Below are 24,477 nucleotides of genomic sequence, written 5' to 3'. Positions count from 1 at the left end.
CTTGACTTTTTTTAATTTTCCCCAACATATGCCAGACCACACCACAACTTAGTAAATGTGATGCATTTGAAATGTCTGTACCATAGTTAAATACAGGCCACTTTATATGTGTACCCTATATAGTCAGCCATTTGTAATGCATGTATTTTCTGCACAGTATGCAATATTTCAAATAATTTGGACGTCTATGTCTTTTAGAATAATTAACAGCTATGGTTTAAGGTACTGGAAAAGCCCATGTCAAATGCATTTCGCTGGTCTAACGGTTGCTCAGTGTATTGTATGAATTATTTTAGTTTATTTTTACTTTAATAAAAAACATTTTTAGTGACATTTCTGTGTCGTGTGAACAGACCTTTAAATGATTACCGTAGATGGGAAGAATTTAGAGACTATGTGAAAGGTTTTTGGTATAGTGACAGAATGCTGTTGACGGTTAGCACGCTAAAACTGTCTGAAAAATTGCGTCTTTAACTTCGTCCTCTTTAAATAAGACATCCATCCAAAATATGCAGTGCCTTGTCCTTTACAAACTAAGAAATGCATCTCAATAGTATGTTTACATGCACTGTTTTTTTTTCCAATCCAATTTCAGATTCTAAAAGTATATGAACCCTGAACTTTGCTATAATTATCTCATTCATAATCATATTTGTTCACATGTGCATTACATGTATGCCAAATATATGAAGTATGAAATAAAACGTATGTAACATAAGCATCAGGGCACTGTGCATGCGCACAAGGTGTTTTTGAATCTGATTGAGAATATTCATGCGTTATATACTTCATTTCTTCCTGATGATCAGATTATATCAGGTCTACGCAACCCTGTTTCAATCTGATCGAAATTACATCGAACAATAAGATCAATTAAGTGTGTTTACCTGAAGATGTTTCAATCCAATTGAGCCATCAATCCAATTCTAAATTGATTATTGGGGTGCATGTAAACCTACCTACTGATAGATGAAGGACGTGACTCTAAACCACATCTCTAATTCTGACCTCACAAGAAACACATGTTGTGTCAGCTGGTCCAGTAGGGCGTTGTTGTACAGAGGCCCAACTTACCATTGTGTCATTGTATGTTTAACCTTTGCCTCCACGTCTCGCTACTCATTATAGTGCTATAGTCATCTGGTGGAGATGTTAAATTGAGGTCATTAAATAGCCCAGGGTGCTTTTCCAAAACAGTAGAGCTATAACCTCGACGTCTTGGACAGATTTTCCCTATTGGCCTTCGTCAGTCACAGCCTCCCTCATCATCCCCGCATATAACTGGCTACATGACTGTCTCCTCTCCACCAATAGCTGATGTGATGTGCGTTGTGATACACTGTAGATGCCTTCACGTCATCCAGGTGGATGATACACACTAGTGGTTAACAAAGTGCTAATTATAAGGTATTATTATGTATTATTAATCATGTACTCTTGAGAGAAAGCTCTCTTTACGTGTAAATTAGCCCTCGGCCTGGCCCAGTTACACCGTACACACTGCAAGCTGACATTAATGAGCAGTGAGCGATCTGGTGATTTAGAGGTGGGGCAGCTCCACTCCACACTAGGAAAATAAACGCAAATAATAGATCTCCGGGCTGTAATTAAACGAATTGTGATTCAACAATGAAGTCATGAGCGTGTCATTTGGCTGGAAGTAACGCAGCCTGTGAGCCACATTAAGGAGTGTGATCACATCTCCCTGCACGGCGAGACTCTCGGCGGTTCCATAGTAACACGTTGTTGTCACCTGCGAGCGGTGGCGCGGACTGGCACACTAGGTGATGACGTGGCAAGCTGCTCGTGCGGTCCGGAGGAAACCCACTGCTCTGTGCTTTATGAGCTTGTGCTGAATTAACTATTGTGTAGGGGTTTTCATGGGCCAGGTAAACGAAAGCCAACTAGTATTTAGCAGTAGACTTTAATAGAGCCGAGTTGGTGTGTTTACTCAAAAGTAAATATATTGCTGGGTTTAGAAGTTTTGTTAATATACTTTTGTGCTCCCAGGGTAATACATCTGAGACGTTATTTAAGAGACAGTTAGTACCTTTAAGTGCAGGATACTTGTGTATTCACATCAAATAATAATGTCCATTCCCTCATTGATGTCATAACAGTCCACTGTTGTATTAGGTTTTGTTTATTAAAAAAGCTTTTTAAACATACATTTGTTACCTTTTGAGATTTGTGTATAATACACATACAAAAAAAATTCATGAAATTATTGTTTAAAAAAAGGCAGCTGTGGTTGCCAAAACTGTACCATAGAAAATATAGTAGCAATATTTTATGTTTTACAGATTAATTCACAAATTCACAGTAAAACATTTTTTTTCCTGAAAATTGTTGAAATAAAATTTAACTGAAATAATGTTAATATACCAAAATATAGCTTTTTACCTTTTATAATATACTGACAAACACCTTGAAACCCCAGGCGGTAAAGAGAAAGCCACAGGAGGAATCATAGTTCATCATACAGTAAGTAGCTTTTCCACATGCTTATGTAAATACTAATATATAGAAGGTGCACACAGTATCATACACACAAATACTGTTAAAAAAATGTACAGTGTAGAATCATTCTAAAATGTGCATGTTTTACTGCTCTTCTCTGTAATGTTTTATTGTAAGTTTACACACAGAGCTAGAGTCACACACTCAGCCGTTAGGGAACAAAAGACACGGCAAGTGAGTATCGTGTGAATATCATGCTCAATTAGAGCGCAAACAAATAGAAACATGTTTGTCCTTTGTCAACCCCATTCTGTACAAGAGATCAAGTTGCGCACGCACAGTTTTTGGTGATGTTAGCTCAGTTAGATTTGATTAAATTAAATTTGTCTCCCCCTTCATTTTTTTTTTTTTACCTGTGAACCCAGTGTGGCACCCCTTCTGTAAAGGCCAGAACTAATTATGCTGTTTCTCGCTCCTAGATTTTCACACCACTGCCTGGAACATCTGCAGCCTGTCATGTAGCATCCTATTCATTTCTACTTAATTTGATCCTAATATGTGTCTACATGAGGAGCCAGATGTTGCCAGAGACTGTGGCACTGAAAGTTTTGTTTTAGAGAGTTTGAACCTTGCATGGGAATTTGAACCCTCGCTTCGCCTGGCGTGTGTAGATGGCAAGATTATTTCCATAATCATTAATATGTAATAAAGCATGGTGATTTTTCTCTCTCTCTCTCTCTCTCTTTGCTTCAGTCTGTCAGAACACGTAGCAATCCATCCTAATTTGACATGCCTCCCTTGGGTGGGACTGAAGTTGTTTTTCTGTCATTAATTTCACATTTATTTTTAAGGGATGCTTGCCATTTGCGCTGACCATAAGAAGATTTAAATCCACAGCTCACATACATTTTTATTTTTTTGCATTATCTATTTTACTGTTTTTCTGCTCTAAAACTATAACTAAAACTAAACTATAACTAATGTTATTTAATCTAATTTCCCCAATAAATGATTTAATCCAAATGCATATGAAAAGTAGACGATATGATATACTGTTTAAAGAAAAAAGTATGTAATGAATAGATTCGATTACATCTCACTTAGTCTAGCAGAATTTTGTAATGTCGCTCAACGTATTTCACATTAGAGTGATTTACAGAGTATCAAAGCTCTTTGGCACTTTTCCACTATTTTAGTACTTCGCATGATGGATGTGAGCTTCAACTGAGACCTTCATGTTGTTTTCCTGTTGCAGTTCATTGGGGGAGAGGGTCCATGGCTCAGCACTTGTCTGATTAAGGAGATGAAAACCCTCGTGCTTCTCTCATAATAAGCACCATATGTTGCCCACTGGCCCCTCACTTGTGCCTTGTCATATCGAGTGGCTCCCAGACATGCCTCTTGACATGCCCTGCATCAAGCTCCTGGCCTGAACTAATGAGAAAAGTGTTTAGCGCTGGCGAGCACATCCCCGGTCCTGAGTGCGAGAGGCGCGTCGCTGGAGAAGATGTGGGCCATATGTCCCAGAGTGCCCAGCCCCCTTTCCTCTGCGTTGGCATATGGAAGACAACCTCCCCTGATGGCACAGGGTCCAAAACATGGCAGACAGAGCGCCAAATGTTAGCTGCCGAGACTGAGGTGTTCTCGACGTTATCAGAATAGCCACGGATGTAGGTTTCCAATTATCTCCCGTTTCATGAATTCAGAGTTTGTTTTATTGAACATGAAACTGAGCGCCGATTAGCTTTTTCCCATTATGTCATTCTTTTAGCGGCTTTAATGTGGCTTGCATGCCGGTAGATTAAAATGTGGTAGTGACCACTGACAATGATGAAATTACATTAGTGTAAGTATTTGGATGTGCCAGCTCTTGATTGGAATTTTTTTATTATTACTATTATCTGAAGCAGATTGGTGGGGCAATTGCAGCGTTTTCTTATATATTGTTTCATACTCAAGGGAAGCCGAGCGTTCCTGTCAGGAGACACGGATGTTGATTCAGACTCCCACCATTGAAACATACACCCATGTGTCTAGAGAGGCATCTGCTCCTGTTTAACCCCATCGGTTAGCATTAAGAGAGGCGGCAACCCGCACGCGGCCTACGCCCGTTCCACGCCTGTCCCATGATGGAAAAGAAGAGTGGGGCTGAATCTCGCCGAAGGGAAAGGGGGGTTGTTGGAACCTGTATGTGGGTTTTGTCAAGCATTGCTAGCAATAGTTTAAGGTTTATCAGTGATGATTTCTAATTACAGGCTCACTAGATGTTCTGGGTGAACTAGCATGTAATCCCCGGTAACATAAAAGACTCCTCAAGCCACGTATGTCCCATTTGTTTACTATAATGAGCACAGAGTTATATCGATAATGACAAGGGATAGGCATATTGATCTTGAAGTATTGATACTTTTAATTTTATGTGAGATATTGATTTGTGTGTTGTTTTTTTCCTTGACAAGTGATTTTATTATTTATATATATTACATTTATATACATTTCATGCTTATATGTATTTAGATAAAGTGTAAAATAAATGTATTTAGATAAAATAAAATAATATATATACACTACCCTTCACATTTTTTAATTAAATTAATAATTTTATTTACAAGGATGCATTAAACTGATTAAAAGTGACAGTAATGACATTTATAATGCTATTAAAAATAAATGCTCTTCTTTTGAACTTTCTATTCATTCAAGTTAATATTTGAATCAACTGTTTTCAACATTGATAATAAAATGTTTCTTGAGCACCAAATCAACATATTAGAATGATTTCTGAAGGATCATGTGACACTGAAGACTGAGCAATGATGCTGAAAATTCAGCTTTGCCTTCACATAAATAAATTACATTTTAAAAATATTAAGATAGAAAACAGTTATATTTTAAATTGAAATGATATTTTATTGTACTTTTGATCAAACAATAAATAATGGTGGAGAGAGAGAAACCTCATTTGGAGTTAATTCACATTAAATAATAAACAAAGCTAATAGTGACATTTATTAGAACAAATGTCACACAAATCCTTCATAAGTTTGCTTAAATTGGAAGTTGTTAAAAGACTGATTTGTGTTTTGAAAATGTTGATTATTAACAATTTGCAATTTAGGCCATAAGTTGTGGTTATAATGTCAATTGTTAAATGGTTTCATTTTCAGAAAATGCAAAAATATTGAATTTGAAAAAATATCAATAATATTGTACTTGTGAACTTGAAAAAAACTGGCGTCATTCCTCTTTTTCTGCATCTCTTCACAAGAAGCCTCAAACATGTGTGTATCTCCTCTCTGAGGTGCTGATTTCTCATAATGTTAATGTTTTTATTGTGGATTAGCAACATACTGTATCACAATTAGAAAAAGCCAGAATCAAAGATGCAGACTCATTGTTTCATTCTTACATTTGTAGTGTTCCTCACTACAGCACTACACTGCAGAGCTCAGTGTCTCATGTAGAGACTGTCAGAGAGTGCCTGACGTGGCTTTGTGCTCTGTTTCAGTGCTGTCATACTAGATGACTGTGCAGGTTCTTCCGGCGAATGGGGCTGTCAGCTGACTTCATGCTCATTGTCTAACATTCTCACACACTCTGCCAATGAAAGCTTTGCCCCCTCAGGCAAAGTACATGGCAGCCTGCTTTGTTCTACATGCTACTGAAACGCTGCTGCTCTCCTGCTAAACTGGGAGCGTCCGATGCAATTAATGTAACAGAGAAGAAATCTCACTCTGTGATGCAGAGGCAGGATTCTGCTCATATGCTCCTTTTAATTAATTTTGACATATGCACTAAATTATTTCAGTGCGTGCAAGATGTTGAAATGGCTATATGGACATTTTTGAGTGTAGGGGATACAATGTAAGTCAGTGTAAGTCAGTGTTGAGTGTAAGGGTAAGATGTGTCAGTGCCGTCTCCATTAAAAACGAACTGTAATTTCTAACTGTAAAATCTTTATTTTTATTTTTAGGAAGGGTCCATCACAGCTGCCTGTGACCTGAAAGATGCACATGAGAAATGCTAAGCTTTTTTGCTGAAATCAAAATGTATTTTCAAGAATCAGAGGTTAGTGCTGGCAAAGAGAAACCAACCATTCAAAGATTTTGGTGTCCTATAATGAATTAGCATATACGTATATATGAATATGAATATGCATACAGTATATGTATATACTGTATGTATGTGTGTGTATATATACGGTATATATATATACTTCAACCACATTATAGTGAAATGTTAACAATCTTTGTGATAATCTCACTAAAAGTCTTAAAGACGACACTCTACTTTTTACTGGCTTTCACTGTGATCTGTTTGAATTGGTTATTAATGTTGCACTCTGATATTTCTGAAATCTATAATTCATCAGTCACTGTTCATGTGACCATCTCTTCGATAGTGCTCCTGGAGGTGTTTTGAGCCCTTCATTATAACTCCAGCTTCAGTCTTTGGGGAGATACGCACGGCCCCGTCAGTCTCTCTCCATCCCAGCACACTCACATATCAGAGCGCTGGGCAGACGCTGAGAGCCGAAACCAGATGCTAGCGGTGCTACTGTCAATAGAGTGTGTGTGTGTGTGTGTGTGTGTGTGAACGGGTGCCAATGTGTATGACGGGGAAATTAGTAAACCGTAGGATAAAGAAAGATAATCGTGGCATCTTGTTACTTTTAACTGACTGAGGAAGATGGACAAAGAACATTGTTCCTGCTGAGAGAGAACAGACAGAAAAAAAGGAAACAAATCGGAGACACATAAATATAAATGTATGAAATGGTCATTATTATTTCATACAAATGCCTTTCTTTGCTTGAAAAATTTAAGCTGCAGCAGCAGTGCCAATGCAGCGTATGTCAGAAAAAAAGCCCTGGGACCACAGATGATTTAACTGGGAGAGGAGAGCGTATGCAAAAACCACATGTGCAACAGCCAGCAGTAAACAGTAAATATGTGGTCAGCTTGGCAGGACACTGCATTTTCTTTAGAGTGCACAGACAATTTGTGTCAAATAAGAAGAAGGCAAGCTCGCTCGCTTGCTCTCTCTCTCTGGGTCTGAGGAAACACCCTTTTCTCATTTTTCAAGTGACTATTTTGAGGCCGTTTGTTGTAGGGTACACCCTGCTAAAACTAACTGCTGTACTGCAAAACTTCCACTGTTAAATATAAAAGTAGGTTATTTACTGTATATACAATAATCCAACATTTTTGTACTGATATCTAATGCAATAATTCCTTTGAATGCAATCACTGTTGGGCAGCCGCAGCAGGAATGATACTAAAAATAGCAAAACTATTAGTTTAGCTACATAAGCAAAGCTATAAAGTGTTTTTGTCTTTTTTTATCTCATATTTTCAGCATCAAAGCTATTTTAATGTTGAACTAGATAAACTCCTTTACAATACCGGTATATAAGATGTACAGGATTGTTTGTCGGCTGTTTAGCAGTATCTTTTTTGATTACCGGTAACTTGCCTGATACTTAGTAATATACACATGTGTTCACTGAAAAAAAAATTGCATTTCAATAAATATGAAACTAACTCAGAATAAATCTAATTGTTTAAGCTTTAGTTTTACCTTACTATTTGTAGTGATCACCTTACAATAGCCTGAATCTAACATCCTCTTCTGCCATTAAACGGCTGTTCCAGATGAACGGGAGGTCAAATCTCTCTCACTAATGTCAGTGGCATTATACAGCGTGGAAAATGTTGGGCAAATTCTGTCTATATTCAGACCAAACCTTTATCTCCTCCCTAGTGTGCAGAGCCGGCTTTCAGGCACATTACGGCTCATAATGAAAGCAGAAATGATTTATTAGGACAAATGTGAGAGGGAGGTGATTGGTGTGATAAATATTTACACTTTGATTCGGGGTGGTGTTTTTGAATACATACTACACAGCCTTTAGGAGACAGATATTTTCGTGGCATTCTAAAACACGACCAGCCTCATCATACGAAAGCTGGGTTTTTGCATAATTATTTGTCACCAACAACACACCATATGCATTTGCACCATGTCCTATTGATTTAGCCAATGTTGCATTTCACGACTGAGCCTAATTAGAGTCCCGGCTGATGATGCTCTGTCCTCTCAGTCCATCGTGAGGAATTAACTGTCTCTATCTCCGCATTCTTCAGCCGCGGCATCATTGACCATCTGCACATAAAAATAAACAAGAAATGATTTTTGTGCCTCTGTAGAACCCTCACAGCAGTGGCACCTTTGATGTGTACTCCTTGATCTGTTTGGCCCATGGTGTCATATCCCCCTGTGATGTACTGGATTAATTAGGCGGAACGGGTATTTATCCGTTAAAATCATAATACTAATTTACCCAATGCACTGTGGTGCCTCTGTGGGTGGCGGTGGTGGCTCAAAGTTTTTTTCTTCTTCTTCTTCTTGCTTGAGAAGGTGCTCAGCCTCACATGTGTCAGACTAATGCTTTCCATACAAAACACAGAAACCCAAATGACTGGCTCTGATCAATTCGACTCTTCTGCTCTGATGGTGCGCTCCTCCTGTTTTATTTTGCTTAGTCTAGAGAATAAACCAAGATCAAAAAATCGTTATAAATAAATCATTAAAAATGAATGAATTCAACATATGTTGAGTATGAATGTTTTTATTCTTTTACATTATATTAATGATATTTTATTGTATTATATTAATAGTAATGAATAATTATTTAAGTGGTCCTGTCATTTAAATGAAAAAGAATACTTTTTTTCAGTTGATGTATAGCCTATCTATACTATTTTGCATTAGATTCAACCAAGAAAAATAAATTATAAATAATAAAAAAGTATAATTAGTAGCAATTAATTTAATATATTTATATGAATATATTTTTATATTGTTTCCTATATTATTATATTATATAATAGCACTAAATATATTTCATTAAATATATAAAAAGATAATGTTATGCAATAATACATTTATATATATTTAATAGCAAAAAACATATATATATATATATATATATATATATATGCTTTTTTCTGTTCAGAGAATATATAAAGCCTTGGGAACTCATTTTAATTATATTTCTTATTTTTTTAGACACTCTTTCCCTATTTGTCATTGATTAGTGCAAATGTGTTTTTCACCGAGGTGCCCATCAGACCAGATTTTAACATGTACACATATCTCATTAAATTATATATTAATGAATTATGACAGCTTTGACTTGTCTTGCAAACACACATCTCTGCTGTCTCTTTTTCTCTCTCCCCCTTTCACAAACACTTTCTACAGTTTACTCTCTCTCTCTCTCTCTCTCTCTCTCTCTCTCTCTCTCTCTCTCTCTCTCTCTCTCTCTCTCTCTCTCTCTCTCTCTCTCTCTCTCTCTCTCACACACACCTACACACAGCAGAGACAAACGCACCTACCCTACCTCTCACACACTCCTGCACACAACTCTGTCAACACACCCTCCTGCCCAGCGCCCTCTCCATCGAACCTTGTTTCTTTGTGCTAAACCAAATATAGAGTATATTGTCCATCAGTGTACAATGAGCCAGTGTGGAGCCTGTGGTTCTCTGGACTGAATGTAGCCTGTTCTCCGGCCCTGGGCTGTGAATGCTATCGGCGCGCTGCAGCATACGGAGCGCGCACTATTCCCACACCCAGACGCACCGCTCTGGGGGATAAGACCGGCACAATTGATAGAAAGTGTATTCTTTTCCATGGGTTCCCACCAGCGAGCCCGTTTCCGGGGCCTTATCAAAGAACAAACGCCTTTGAAAAGCATGGTAAACAAAGCACCGGGAGGCATTGTTGCCCACACTTTGACAGGAGTAATCTGGCTTTTCCATCAGCCTACATTTGGAGTCTGTCCGGGCCCCACCCAGCGGCTCGAGGGGTTGAGATCCAGATGCTTTCACACCTCTACGTGCTCCGAGGTGTCTATAGTGAGCAGATATATCGTACTAGTGCCAGTGTTCTTTCATGCTGTCTCGCTCATTCCCCATTGAGCAGAAGCAGCACAGCAACACTTTCACCGTTCCTTAACAGACGCGCCTTTTCTAAGGCTATTTGTTTATTACACCATTTTTCAACTGCTGTGGAAATATATGCACTGTGTATGTGTGTATGTGAGTTAAAGCTAAATTCACTCTCTTCCCTTATATGCTGATATTGATTCTCTCAAATGTACACATGGCATACACTGCTATCTCGTATGAAGTTGATAATATTTGTATGCTTTATGCACACTTTATTGCATAAAATTTACATACTTTTTACACTTTAACCAACAATCAGTGTTTAGTAGTGCTGCTTAGGTTTAATATATTTTGAATAATTATTTGAAACAGGAAAAGAAAAAGAAAAAAATAATGTGATGCAATTTTAAATGTGTGTATATATATATATATGTGTGTGTACTCATACAAATACAGCAGAGCATCTCATCTTGCCGAAAGAGCTCACCTTTGGGACTTAGAGCCACAGTATAGTGCCATCTACTGGAAAATAACTGCCCTGCACCTCACATAGCCACCTTCTATCGTGGATTTGTGAACGGGAGAATATCATTTAAAGCCTCAACAGAGCCATAATCATTCAAAATACAGTTACATGCTTTGATCAAGGTAGCAGTCTTAAACTAAATGCTGATAACAAATAAAACAATATTATTTTCTCCTAAGTCAGAATACATTTTAGGTTCATTTATTTCTTTTTTTATAACAAATTCAGAGCTCCAATCAGAATAATGTACACAAAAATATATACATTCACTCTGTCAGCTTTCATGTAAATATATGAGTATGAAACATGGCCCGTGTGCTGGGAGTCATTTTTCCATTATTTCTCATCCTATATCTGTGATTACATTTGCATAAATTCTCAACTATTGTAAATAATTGACTTTTCTTGAATAACACCCTGTCCGACTTAATTTGGTAATGAAATGCATCTGCATTTGCATTAAAATATCTACCATAATTGGACAACCTAAAAGCATGTGCGATACATAATGTCAAGAATCAGCTAATTAATGTATCTAGCAAAGGCTGTTTTGCAGTTATGATTCTTTTGTCACATAAGCAAGTTGCGTTGTGCATAACACGACAAGACCTCTGCCTGACTTTATGATTTTTCGCTGAATATAAAACACATATTTGTAACACTTGCTTCATCTGCCCGTTTGAGTGAAGAGGCGCAAATCTAGTCTGAGATGGAGCAGGAGAGAGAGATGTTTCCTCCGGTGGCGGATGCGATGAGAGATGGATGGGGAAGTGGAAGTGCGCGGATGTGCCCCCTTCTCTCCATCTGATGCGGAGGGCAATCATGATTACTCACGGAGTGACAGTTTAAGAAAAACCCTGTCCTCTTGTCTCAGCCTGCTTTAAAAATACTCTTCATTATTTGCAGCCACTTTCCGTTTTAATAGCACGAACACCATTGCCAAGCCATATTTCTTTCTTCGGGGGTCAGCAATGATAATTTAGATGGGGCCGAGGCACGTCAAAGCAGACATGTTTTTAGAGGAGCGGAGAAAAAGACGCAGTGTGCCGTACGTGTTTGAATTAGATACTGCTACGTGTGTCTGTCTGATTAGATTCCCTTCTGGAAATGCTAAATGAGGACGGTAACTAAAGAAAAGCCATGAGATAAACAGTAATAGTTGCAACAAATTCTTGTGTGTGTTTTACTGCTTATGTTTGTGATTTTGGGGTGGCCACAATTCGTACATTTCAAGCTCTTGAAACTTGTGTGTATAAGTGATCTCGACCTATTCTCCACATCAAAACCTCTCTTCACATCTTCTTGTTTGAAATCTGTGGTGCGTTTTAATATTTTAAAGACGGAACCTTGGACGTCAATAAATTACTTATAATTGGCTTTCATGTTTATGGCGGCAGTTTTCTTAGATTTCTGCGTTATTGTGTGCCATTATGCATTCTGCTCAGCATTATGGATTTTTCTGTAAGCTTAGTTCGAGCAGCGGTAGAGACGCTGAGTAAAACCGAACACAAACCCCATTTAGCATTGTGCTGGGCGATTCCTGATGGGCCCGTGTGTCCAGTGAACTCTCCGTTGGCCTGCTTTCTATTCCAACTGCCTGAAGGCTGTTTTCCATAGCCATATTAATGAGAACGTCTCCACATCTACCGTCTAGCGCTGCGGTGAGTAAGGGGATGGGCCTCAGTTTGTGTGTGTGTGTGTGTGTGTGTGTTTGGGTGCATGGTCCTATTTGCACTATACCTATACTAATCTCACAGCCTTGATCAGGGTACAGTAAATAAACCCCCAAGGCCTCTATTGATCAGCCTTGAATTTGTTTTTCTCCGAACGTGGCATCTACTTAGTTATTACAGATGTTACTCTGCGTCAATGAATTATTTTATCAAAACAGGTATGCTGCATTAACTATTTATATGGAAGTAAACTCTCTTTCAGAGCGAAATGTCCAGGTTGCCACACACACTCTTTTGTGTGTGTGTGTGTGTGTGTGTGTGTGTGTGTGTGTGTGTGTGTGTGTGTGTGTGTGTGTGTGTGTGTGTGTGTGTGTGTGTGTGTGTGTGTGTGTGTGTGTGTGTGTGTGTGTGTGTGTGTGTGTGTGTGTGTGTGTGTGTGTGTGTGTGTGTGTGGCAGAGCTCAGTGGAGGTCGTGGGTCAATATGGACCTTGTTGGATGCCAAGCCCCGATGGTGTTCTCTGTGCTGAGCCGGGATTGTAGCAGTAGGTTACAAACTTCAATCTCTGCAAAAGCAGTGTGCTTTCATTATTTATGGGCCGCAGCAATATAGGGGGCGGAAGAATGAGGTGTCAGGAGTGAGGGGCTTGTATGTCTTGTTTTGTAACAGACGTACACAGGTACAGTGGTGTAATGATAATTATATACAGGCATGCACGTTCCAGCATCTATACTTTGTATCCCGTCATTTATAATCCTATATTTCAACAGCATGTCTTTTTAAAGGCTTTTTATAGCATTCAGACTAAAATGACTGTGACGAAAAATTTAGGTTTCACTTTATTTTGATGTGTATCCCTTTCAACACATTCTGTTGACTATAAGTAACGTTGCACCTACTTGTCTACTAACTCTCATTAGTGTAGAGTATTAGTAGACTGGTAGGGTTAAGGTTAGAATAAGTTTACATGTACTTGCAAAGTTCCTTAAGGCTTTTCACACTGCGCTTAACCATGGGTTATCGGGTTACTAAAGGAACGTTTCACACTTGTAATTTAAAAAGGGGGGTTAGCACTGCTTTTTACCCAGGGTTGTGAAACCCTGCACTGCTTTTGTGGGCGTTAACTCCACATTGCACTGCCAAACTTGTACAGTGTGAAACGATACAGTGTTAGAATGTTAAAACTAGATGCTTAGCAACCGTCAACCAATCACGTACCTTATATTCAAATGCTTTGGGCAGTCACTGAGACACTGTGCGATGTATATAAAAAGTAATTTCTGCATTTGATAGGAAAAATGTCAAACAAAACGCAACAATTTGAGTGAAGAAGTTCCGTTAGATTTGTTGTTGTTGTTGTTGTTGTTGTACAGTCAGCAATGTGTAATATGAGGACGCGCAATGCTAGAGCCTTTATGTAAACGGGTCACATGCTGCATTCGTCCAGTCAGTGACACTGGCACTGCGCATATGCAAATAAGGAAGTTAACCCAGGGTTTAGTAATGTACAGTGTGAAACGTCACCTTATAAATACCCCGGATTAATTGTTAACTCGGGGTAAATTATGAGCAGTGTGAAACGTAAAGCAAGATAACCCAGGATTCCATTTACCCGGGGTTTAGAATGACCCAGGGTTAAAAGTGTGAAAAGCCCTTTAAAGTCAGTAGAATGTCTGTTGGGGGAGCAACACAATAAAGAGTTAGCAGATATTAAGCAGCAGTCTACTAATACTCTTGAGAGTTAGTTGACATAGTTGCAAAGCTACTTCTAGTCAACAAAATGTTCAAAAGAGATCATCAAAATAAAGTATTAACAAAATCGATCGTATGCTGCTTTTGTTCTGTACGATTTATAACATGAAGATGAATAAGACAAAAGAGACATCATAAGGACAAACAAAACAGTAGGAAATGTATTTGATGTGTATCAATCTCTCTCTGTGTTGTGTTAATCTGATGCAACCCCAGAGGCTTTCTGCTCCCTCAGGTTTGTGGGTTGTGTAATGGATGTCCCACTTGTTCGTTAATTGCTTCAGTGTCCCTGAGCACAAAGGGAAGGTTAAATGGTGCTATAAATGATGCTGATGTTGTGTATGTGGATCTGTTACAGTACAGAGGAAGACTCTCTCACTCTTTCCTTCTCCATTTCCCTAGTCTTGACAAAACGGGCTGTCCCATCCATCACATGTTCAGTTGTTGGTTTCAGGCTGGGAATCCCCCTGCTGGGAGTGATCAAAACATTGAGACATATTTCAGTAGGAGCCCATGCTCTTATTCTTACCCCATCATTTTTGGCATGTAAATGGCTGACCTCTTCATAAAGACTTTTAGACTTCCGGCTTTCAGACTCTCTGACTGACATTTTGTCCTCCAGAATAACACGCTGCAAAAAAGGAAAGGAGTTTTGGATTGTATCCCATGATTGTATGTAATCAGGGCAGTTGAAAATTAATCATTGAAACTGAATCATTAAACATTGAAAAAAAGATACTGGTAAACATTACAAAGCTGCATTGCATTATATGTAAATGATCAATTATTTTATTCAATGCACATTTTTGTACAACTTTTTTTTTCTTCTGGTCTTTTAGTGACTGGTCATGCATGATGGAAACTAAATATTGTACTATGTGTATAGTCACACAACTAAAAAGTGATTTTTTATGCCAACTGCACTACTTTGACAATATATTTTATATTCCATGTCTGATTTATCCCCTTTCTTGGAACAATTTTTGAGCTGCAGTTCTTAACTAACTGAATAAGAATATGTTAAACTAAGATGCAAATGTTCTATTTGATTTAAGACTATGAAAATATATTTTAAAACTGTTTACTACTTTTTCTCTTTGTTTGACGGCCTGAAAGATATAAAAGCTTGTCATGCCAACTTTTCATTTGACCTCCACCTTCTGAGAAACATCCAAAGTCCCAGTCAGCAAACTCCCAAAAAAGCTGACTAATTCAAACCAAACTTACAGCCTCAACATTATAAGGCTTCCCACAAGTAAAAAAACGTATCATAAAAAGCTAAAAGACGCTTGTTAAAGACTAATAAATGAGGGGAGTCTACTGTATTAGTGAGTTGACTTGGATCTTGTGGATGTATTCTCTTAAATAGTTTATTGTGAATCTCAAGCTTCCTCAGATTCACAAGAAACTGTCAATATAAGTTAACGCTAATGATGATCAGAAACACGTACTGTAAGTATTGTTAAAAGTTACTATGGACAAGTGTACCTGTCTTGTTCCTTCAAAAACTTGCGGTTTAAAAAGGGGAGGTGGGGATTCTTACATTTTTCCTTTGACTGGACTGCCGAGGTCAGCCAGGATAAATGTCGTGATTGAATTAGTGAAACCGTACTCTCACTAACCCAAGTACTTATGGCTGACTGTGACCACACACCCAAGACTGGCCAAAGAGTCTGTTCATTCTGCCCAGTGTTCACTGGAAAATTCACAGGCACATTGCACATGTTTGAATAACGCTAGCAGTTTTAAAAAATTGTGTTCTTAGCAAAATTGAAAAGGCTGTAAAGACGATTAGATTCAATATTAAACATCCTGAGGTGCTATTCCAGGCAACGCTTAGAAACACACAGGGGGGAAAAATGAAAAAGGACAGAGCCAAAGCACCCCCACCCCCCTTTTAGATGTTTTACAATAGCGGCTTATTCAAATCCCAAAAATTACATTTTTCAAGCGCCTTTCATGGCTCTGGCTTTGTTATTGCTTTAACATGGGTATCAGAGGCCTATGTTTATTCAACCCTCAATTACCAAAGGCTCAGCCGGCAGGCCTTTAATTGATTGCTTTAATTGATTGGTCGGGGGTAACCATGGCTGAAAAGCAGTTTATCTTAATCAGTTGAGAGGAAATGTAGAGTGGGGCTTGATTTCCTCCAGCTGATCAACCCTGTGTGGGCTAAAAGGGGGGAGCGTCTATGGAGGCAAGAGAGAAAGAGTGAGTGAGAACGCATATAGGTGTAGGTGGACCTGGATGGGACATAAGGACAGGGATCAAAATCTTGGATTCAAGACTTTTTTTGTGCTGAACTTTACAATCACAGTAATGGAATAACTGTTTGTAGTCAAAGATAAAAATAATTGTATCTTAATTATATTGTGTATAACAAGGTAACATTTTTAAAAAAAAATGCTGTTTCCAGCAGATCATTTGGAGATTTCCCTGAAATGTAGTGATTAGTTCTGAACAAATGGTACATTTACCGTATGGGCTTCACAGTATGCGAATCAAATGTGTTTGACTTAGCTATCCCATAAGGCTACAGAGGATGGAGTCATCAGGTTTGAGACTTTTATTTTGTAAAAATACAAAAAACACATTATTTAATTTGAAATAGAGAACTGTAAGCCAGACCACTCTTTTCAAGTGTAAAGCACGGGACACGCCAAAAGCTGACTGTGTTGTCACTTCTCGTCGGCTGCGTCTCCACCAAAAAGCTGCAATTGAACACAACAAAAGAACTAAAGGCGATTGTCAACTAGCATGTGTGTTCTGCACCTGCGTCTAAGAAAATATCTATATCAATAGTCAATATAAAATATAAATCAACTATAAAATATCAATAGTCTATTTTAGTATTTTCATTCAAAAAGGGAAACCAAAACTATGACTGCAGATAAACAAACTGTAGTCAAAAGCACAGTCACTGTCACTGCTAGTCAAAGCAGCGCTTGCTTACCATTTTGAATATCAATCACGCTGATCACTTTCTTCCTTCCAGTCGGTTTACTGTATGTTATTATGAAAATATTAGTGTATTCGAATGCTCAGGTAAGATTACGTAAAATATATAACAGCCTTATATATAAGACGGTCTGTACCGTCTTTACTTTTGTGCTCGCTTTCATCACTTTCTCTTTTATTCATGATTCTTCACTTTTATTCTGTTTTGATAAACAGCCAAATGGAGTTCTCTCTCTCACTGATGGCTGACGTCTATTCAACATACTGAACAGCCCCAAAAAAACCTAACCCCACTTGCCCACTAGCCAACGGTGTGGAACACACCTGAAAAAACTTAAGCCGACTGATGATCAAAACCGGCCAACCGTTGGCTTGGTGTGTCCCGGCCTTAAAGGGGTCATATAATGCCATTTTTGTACAAGTTAATATGATTCTTTAGGGTCTAAATGAAAAGTTTGTAATATACTTTAATTAAAAATTCTCATTAGTATTGTAAGAAAACACTAATTTTAACTGGTCAAAAACAGCTCTGTTTTCAGCACGGCATTTAAGTGCATGTGTCTTTAAATGATAATGAGCTTTGCTCACCCCGCCCCTCTGTTCTGTGGGGCGTTTTGACACAACACACGTGGAATGTTGCCTTGACAACAGTTGAGGGTATATTTTGGAGAAAGAATGGCAGCGGGAGTCTCTGAGGACACATCTGTGCAACCGTATCAATTTGAACCAGAGTCGGACCCAGAACAAGATGACGTCCCCGAAGAAGTTCGACAATTAAGGCTCGAACAGGACGTTTCTGAATGATTGGTTAATGTAATGTCACTTTGATCTATCTTTGTATGTACTGGCAGACGTTAAAGTAGTGAGATACGAATGCTATGTGTTTACTGATGTAACGTTACCGGTATACGTTAGTTCATTGACAGATAGATGTTACAGCTAATGGTAATGAAAAACTTTTTTCCGGTAAATGTAGGCTTGTCAGTGATGAATAAAAGTTTACACTCGCTTCTTCTGAAGGTGCAGTAGGAACACAAATAATTGGTACCGATTCTTTTTTCAGGAGCAGCTTCTTAGCAAAACCAGCTTTACTGACCCTCGTTTATAAAGCAGTCTGGTGAGAAATGATTCGCGCAAACTTGAAAGCATTGACGTTGATCGTGGGGAATATTACCGTCGAAAATAAAACTCAGCCACTGTGTCTTCAGCGGTTCGGATTTTGGAACATCAAAATGACTGCTGTGTTCAATATTACACCCAAGAGCAGAACACCACCAATCGCTGAGATGCCATTCTGCTCCAGCGTATCAACAATGGCGGACTATGATGACGGCTCGCTCAGGGCGGGTCTGTTTTGAAACGCTGCTGTCAATTAACAATTGTGGGAGGGGCGTCCGACCGTGTGACGTCACAACGTCAGACGGCTCAAATTGAGACAGGGAAAAACATATAAGGAGATTAAAAAAAACACTGTCAATGATCAATGATTAAAGAACATACGGGTCAAATGACAATGGCAGATCTAACACAGCATGAAAATACTCTAAACAGTGTCAATTCTCCTCTTCTCCCTCTCCTCGTCAGTGCTCTCAAATGGGAATACTTTAATCTAGATGGAGGTCAGCTCAGAAATATTTCACGCTCTTCCTCACCAGATAATGACCCAAACCTGACCCTTATTGTTGAGGTGGAATTGCACTTCAAATGTTTCAAGTGACTTCCAGGCTTTTAACCAGCGTCTGAAAATGAAGTTCATTGAACGGAATTAGAAAATTGACCTCTTAAATGTCTGGCCCCTACATAAACTTCATTGATGTCTCCTTGCCATTTAGCCTGTACTGGACGTTACAGCGCCGCCATAAGAATGGAGGAGAATAGTCTGATGGCCAAATATAAATTAAGCTAATGGTCCGGACTCTGTTCTTTATCAGTTCTTACACTTTGCTGGTCATCTAAATCCAGAGATTTTCCAGACTCACTGTAACTTATGACAAAGCCAGAGTGTTTTCCCATGATCCCTTGCCATTGTGCTCACTGAGGAGATTGTCAGATTTAATAAAATAACATGTTTCGCCTTCTCTGTTGTCACTCGTTTTGTTTGGAGCAGAAGCAGATTGCCAAGTGAACTTGGCTGGCTTTCAAGAGAATGTTGTAGTTTAGATAGTTTTGCATGAGACTTTCAACCTTGAATGATTATTCAAAGAAATGGTGGTCATATAAAAAAAAAAAGCTCATGTCCTCACAGATAATTTCAAGAAAGGGCCTGGCTGACAATACGATAACCTTGTCGCTCAGGGCCGCTGCTAGTCTCTGTGTAAAAGATTGTGTGTTCTTGACGCAGGAGGAATGAATCGGTTCTCTAGTAGGTAATAGCATGTCCTCTGTAGACAGCACAGCACTGCCACAGTGCGCCATGAACACAGGCAGCTTAAGAGCTTTGTGCAAGATCTCAGCCTGAGGGCTTTGTGTTAAGAGTTAGAACTCACAAAGCCTTTATAAGCTTCCAGAGTATGTTTAACTCAATGCAGCAACACAGAGGCGCATAGATACCTGCGTGTGTGTGCATTAGTGAAAATGAGAGCCCGGGAAAGGGTTTAAATAGGATCTATTGTATGAACTACTGATTTTCAGATCCACACAAAGCTTTATAATCAAGACCCATTATTGTAGTTTGACATCTCACCTTGAATGCTTGAATACTCAACTGTGTTGCATTCCATTATTGGTCACTTTTGAAATAATATAACACATACGTGACTTACAGGTATTCATCAATGTCCTGTCTGTGAATTGTGTTTTCGCTTTCTATCATGTCTTATTTAATCTATACTGTATCTCTCCTCGGCCACTCTTCCCAGATAAATGTTTCATGAGGTCCGCCTCATATCTTCCTCTGGAATAACGTGTCCGATAGATTATAGGAGACATCACTCAGTCACATTCACCTTAGACCACAGATCTGCATGTCCTTCATTGAACTCACATATTCTTCGGAGGGGTCAAAAAAGGAAGAAAAAGTGATGGAGAGGCACATTTTAATACCCAAAAGTAACTGTCAAATAGTGTCTGCGATGAGAGAACTATCAAAGGGTGCCTCTGTATCAGATGTGAAGGCTTTAAGTGGGTCATGGGCTCCTTTCAGTGTGATGCCACAGTAAAAATTCACCAGCCTATCATTATTTAATCATGCTCTAATGGAAGTGATCCCCACCCCAAATATAGACCCACCTCTAAACTCAATTATTCTCTAATATGTTAACAGTTGTCACTTACAATGATGAAGACAGTGATCTCATGAACTTTCCTTAAAAAAAAACATTCCTGCATTTAGAGTTTTTAAGATAGTTCATACCTTGGCAACAATATTATTAATGAAAACAATGTATTCAATTTAGATTAACTTTAGACTAATAGACAATTTTTCAATCAGCAGTCAGATTCCTGAATGAACAAAGCAGAGTCTTTTAGTATTGTTGTTTAATATACAATGGCAGTTGTTGGATTGCATGTATGCCACCTCTAGCAAGAAACGCATATTTTACAATAATTTTTTAATGCACAATACCAATCAAACATTTGTGGTCTGACATTTTTATTGTGTGTGTTTGAAAGAAGTCTCTTATCACCAAGGTTGATAAGAGACAAAATACGATTTGATCAAAATACAGTAAACACATTAATATGGTGAAGTCTTATTAGAATAAAACAACTGTTTTCCATTTTAATATAATTTAGCAAAGCTGAGTTTTCTCCAGTCTTCAGTGTCACATGATCCTTCAGAAATATTTGTTTAATATACTGATTTGGTGATCTAGAAACATTTCTTCTTATTATTAATGTTGAGAATGGTTGTGTTGCTTAATATTTCTGTGGAAACTGGATTTGATACATATATGCATATGAAAAAGAAATCTTTAGTAACATTGTAACATTGTACTGTCCCTTTTGATCAATTGTATGCATTGCTGAATAAATGTATTAATTTCTTTAAAAAGTATTAATGATGTAAAACCTTTGAATGGTAGATTCATTATTGGAATAGAATTGCATTTCTATTCTCCCAAATATTAGTTATTTGGAAGTACAGAGGGAATCGTATAGAATAGAACCAAACTCATTATTTACAATTCCCATCTTTAGAAATCACATTTGGACATTTGACCTTTTTATGTAGGAAAGCCAGAGAAAATCACATGTATTCGGGATCATGTGAGGTTATTTGTTCCCAGACCTGCTGGTACTAATAGAAGTGCACATGTACCCTGTTTTAGCTGACTTTCCCATTTTCCATCAAACTTAAACTCCACTTCCGCAATAAATCTTTCTCTTCTCTGGGTTGTTTCATTCTACTTTTCCAACAGCCGTTGAAAGTTTTCTCCAACCTTTAGATTTGTTAGTCATTAAGTTGCATTTCTTTTGACCTTGAGAATCTTTCTTTTTGTCATGTTTACTGAAATCCCACATTATCTTTTGAGGGATTCAAGAACAGCAATCGATTGTTTGGCTTCTTGCAGACACATTGTGCATTAATGAACTTTATACTGTTCTCTGTTTGAATACAACTTTTTTCTTCTTCTTTCACTTCTGTACAGGTTTTCCCACTAGTCTCCTGTTTTTTAAATCCACTTTTTAAAATTTAATGCAACATTACTTTACCACATTCAGAATCAGATCAAAGACTTGTGGGGGCCTAGTGTTTGAAGTGTGCTCTATTTGAAGTTGTTTCCAAAGACACTGCGTGTAAAACAAAAGTTTACATATATTTCGGCCTTTGTGGGAGCAGTGTGCAGTGCGTGCTGTATTGATTCCTGCTCTTTGAAAGAGAAGAACGAAAAAAGAGCTTTGTTGGAATTGTACTGCTGTACTGGCAGAGGGAACTGCGGTGGGATCCGTGCTCCAGTAGGAGACAGACTGATTTCCACAGGTTGGCGAAGGTCTGGGGAGTTTTGAATTGATGTGTGTATGTCGTGACCTTGCGACTATGCTCCTGTAAATATGGCTGCAGAGTGGCCAGAGAACATTAGTGACTGGCAGACAGCCTCTTAAATTCTGTACAGGGAGGCGAAGTGATATTCTGAGGAAAACAGCCAGATTTATGATGATGAACCATCAACATGATGTTAGAAGCCCTGTCTCAGAAATTACACGGACTCAGTATTTATCCAACAATTCTGAATATGAGTTATCATTCAGATGCATATTACTTTTTTTTTAAGGGACATAGCAAAAATCTTAAAATGGGTGTCTTCTGGGGTCTGCAAGTGCGATATAAACAGTGCTTCCTTAGTATCCGACATGTTTAAATGTTTATTAGATAAGAATTTACTACGCATTAATAATAATCTTCTAAAATGTGATTGTCCTTAAAGGAGAGTCAAATTATTGATAGTTTCGGTTGTCTCACGTGAGCTTCACTTGAGCACTAGAATTTTAGCAGCTCAGTTCTTTCTTTTTTTTCCTTTTTTTTTCTCTTTTTTTGTTTTTGGGAAAACTTGTGAATGGTATAGCAATGTTCTTTTATTTCCTTTCCATGCACATTGCTCTTATAGAAATTCTAAAGGATTTCCTTCGGGAAATAGGCGATGGGTCTCAGTCAGTGATTTAATCATAAAAATATTGTAGAACAAGGTATAATTTTTCCATATTCAAATAAAGATATGAAAGGAAATATGTTGCCAAATTCAAATAAAGATTTTAAAATAAAAATGTTGTTAAATTCAAATAAAGATTTTGAAATGTAGGCTAAGTGTCAGTACGGTAATTAAATGGTAAATGGACTGCATTTATATAACGCTTTCACAGACCCAATGGCCACCAAAGTGCTTTACATTTTGCCTCACATTCACCCATTCATACACCGTATATGAAACAAGTACTGTATATGTTCAGCTAATTTTCAGCCTCTTACATGTCTGCATCTTGAGAGATTGCAGAATTCAAGCGACAAATTATGTTTTATAAAACAAAGTTCGGGAGGAGAACTTTCAAATGGACAATCTAATCAGCTTGAGAGGATGCATATATACACAGCCGACTCACCTAGTTGCCTAGACAGTTTTCTGCATCCCTCTGCCACGCCGACTCTTCACTCGCTGCGGGGATACTGGGGAATACTCTGGGTTTAGGCTAAATTCCTCGGACAGCACACCATATATGCTTATTTTACTCTTTTACTCTATTCTATCATTTGTAAGTGTGAACTTGTGAAAACAACTACCACAGGAACAGGGCATTCTTTTCTTTTTTCTTTTCTTTATTTATTTTCAAAGATTTATTTTTGGCGTTTTTGCCTTTTTAATATGATATGACAGAGTAGACAGGAAGCGAAGAGGAAGAGAGAAAGATGGGGACAGGATTGGTAAAGGTCCACTAGCTGGAACTTTGGGTCACCCGAGCTGCCCAGAAGGCTATCGGCGTAGACGATAGGACATTTTCAACTGTCCTAAAATTAGGACTGACAAGTCCATTATTTTTAAGAGTTTCTCATAAGTCGGCAAGTTAGGAGCTACTTTCAGCCCTAAGATTTTTTGTGAATACAGCCCCTGACCTATAACAAATGGATCATCGTAGAAGTTCAGATCCACCTCCTCTCCCAGGGGGATCTGTCTCTCGAGGAGCACACATAGAGGTTTCTTGATCTGGTCCCCTTTATGCACTACGATGACATCAGCCTCTGGATGACAGCCCATGAGGGATATTACACGATTACATCGGAGCGGATAATGCTTCTGTGTGGATCCACCAACACCAAAACACAAAAGAGCCCACTGCAGTGCAGACTCAACGCCCGAGCCCGCCACAAACAAAGTTCTGAAGCCCCATGTGGAGATGAAGCCAGAACCCACCACAGACCCAAAGCTATGGAAGGCCACGTCTGTCCAGGTGCGTGAGCCGGCCATCGTTTTCAGTATACCCCCGATGCCAAGTTCATCCTGGAGCCCAAGCCAGAAGTGGAGCCCTGCCCAAAATGCCAAGGCTGATGTGAGTGTGATGAGCTTGAACCCTATTGTAATCTTAGAGGAGAGTGAAAAGATTTAGCACTATCCCTGTTTTATTGCCCAGCACCACGCATGTTTCTTCGCTTAGCACCATGCCAGTGTGGTTTGTGATACACCCACCCTGCCTCCAACTCCCACCTCTTCTGCCTGTCCCAT

General features: G+C 38.5%; 1 long non-coding RNA gene across 4 annotated transcripts in view; it reads left to right on the top strand.

The window, feature by feature from the left end:
• LOC306990156 overlaps nucleotides 1–24,477 on the top strand; it is a 126,446-nt gene that overhangs the window by 27,278 nt on the left and 74,691 nt on the right. For all 4 annotated transcript variants that reach the window (XR_013795830.1, XR_013795831.1, XR_013795832.1 and 1 more), the window contains exon 2: nucleotides 6,434–6,528. This is a non-coding gene — a long non-coding RNA (uncharacterized lncRNA). The remainder of the gene's footprint in view (nucleotides 1–6,433; nucleotides 6,529–24,477) is intronic.

This window comes from Phoxinus phoxinus (genome assembly GCF_949152265.1).
Source record: "Phoxinus phoxinus genome assembly, chromosome: 2".
Classification (NCBI taxonomy): Eukaryota; Metazoa; Chordata; class Actinopteri; order Cypriniformes; family Leuciscidae; genus Phoxinus; species Phoxinus phoxinus.
This window is presented reverse-complemented; position numbering and strand designations above follow the sequence as displayed.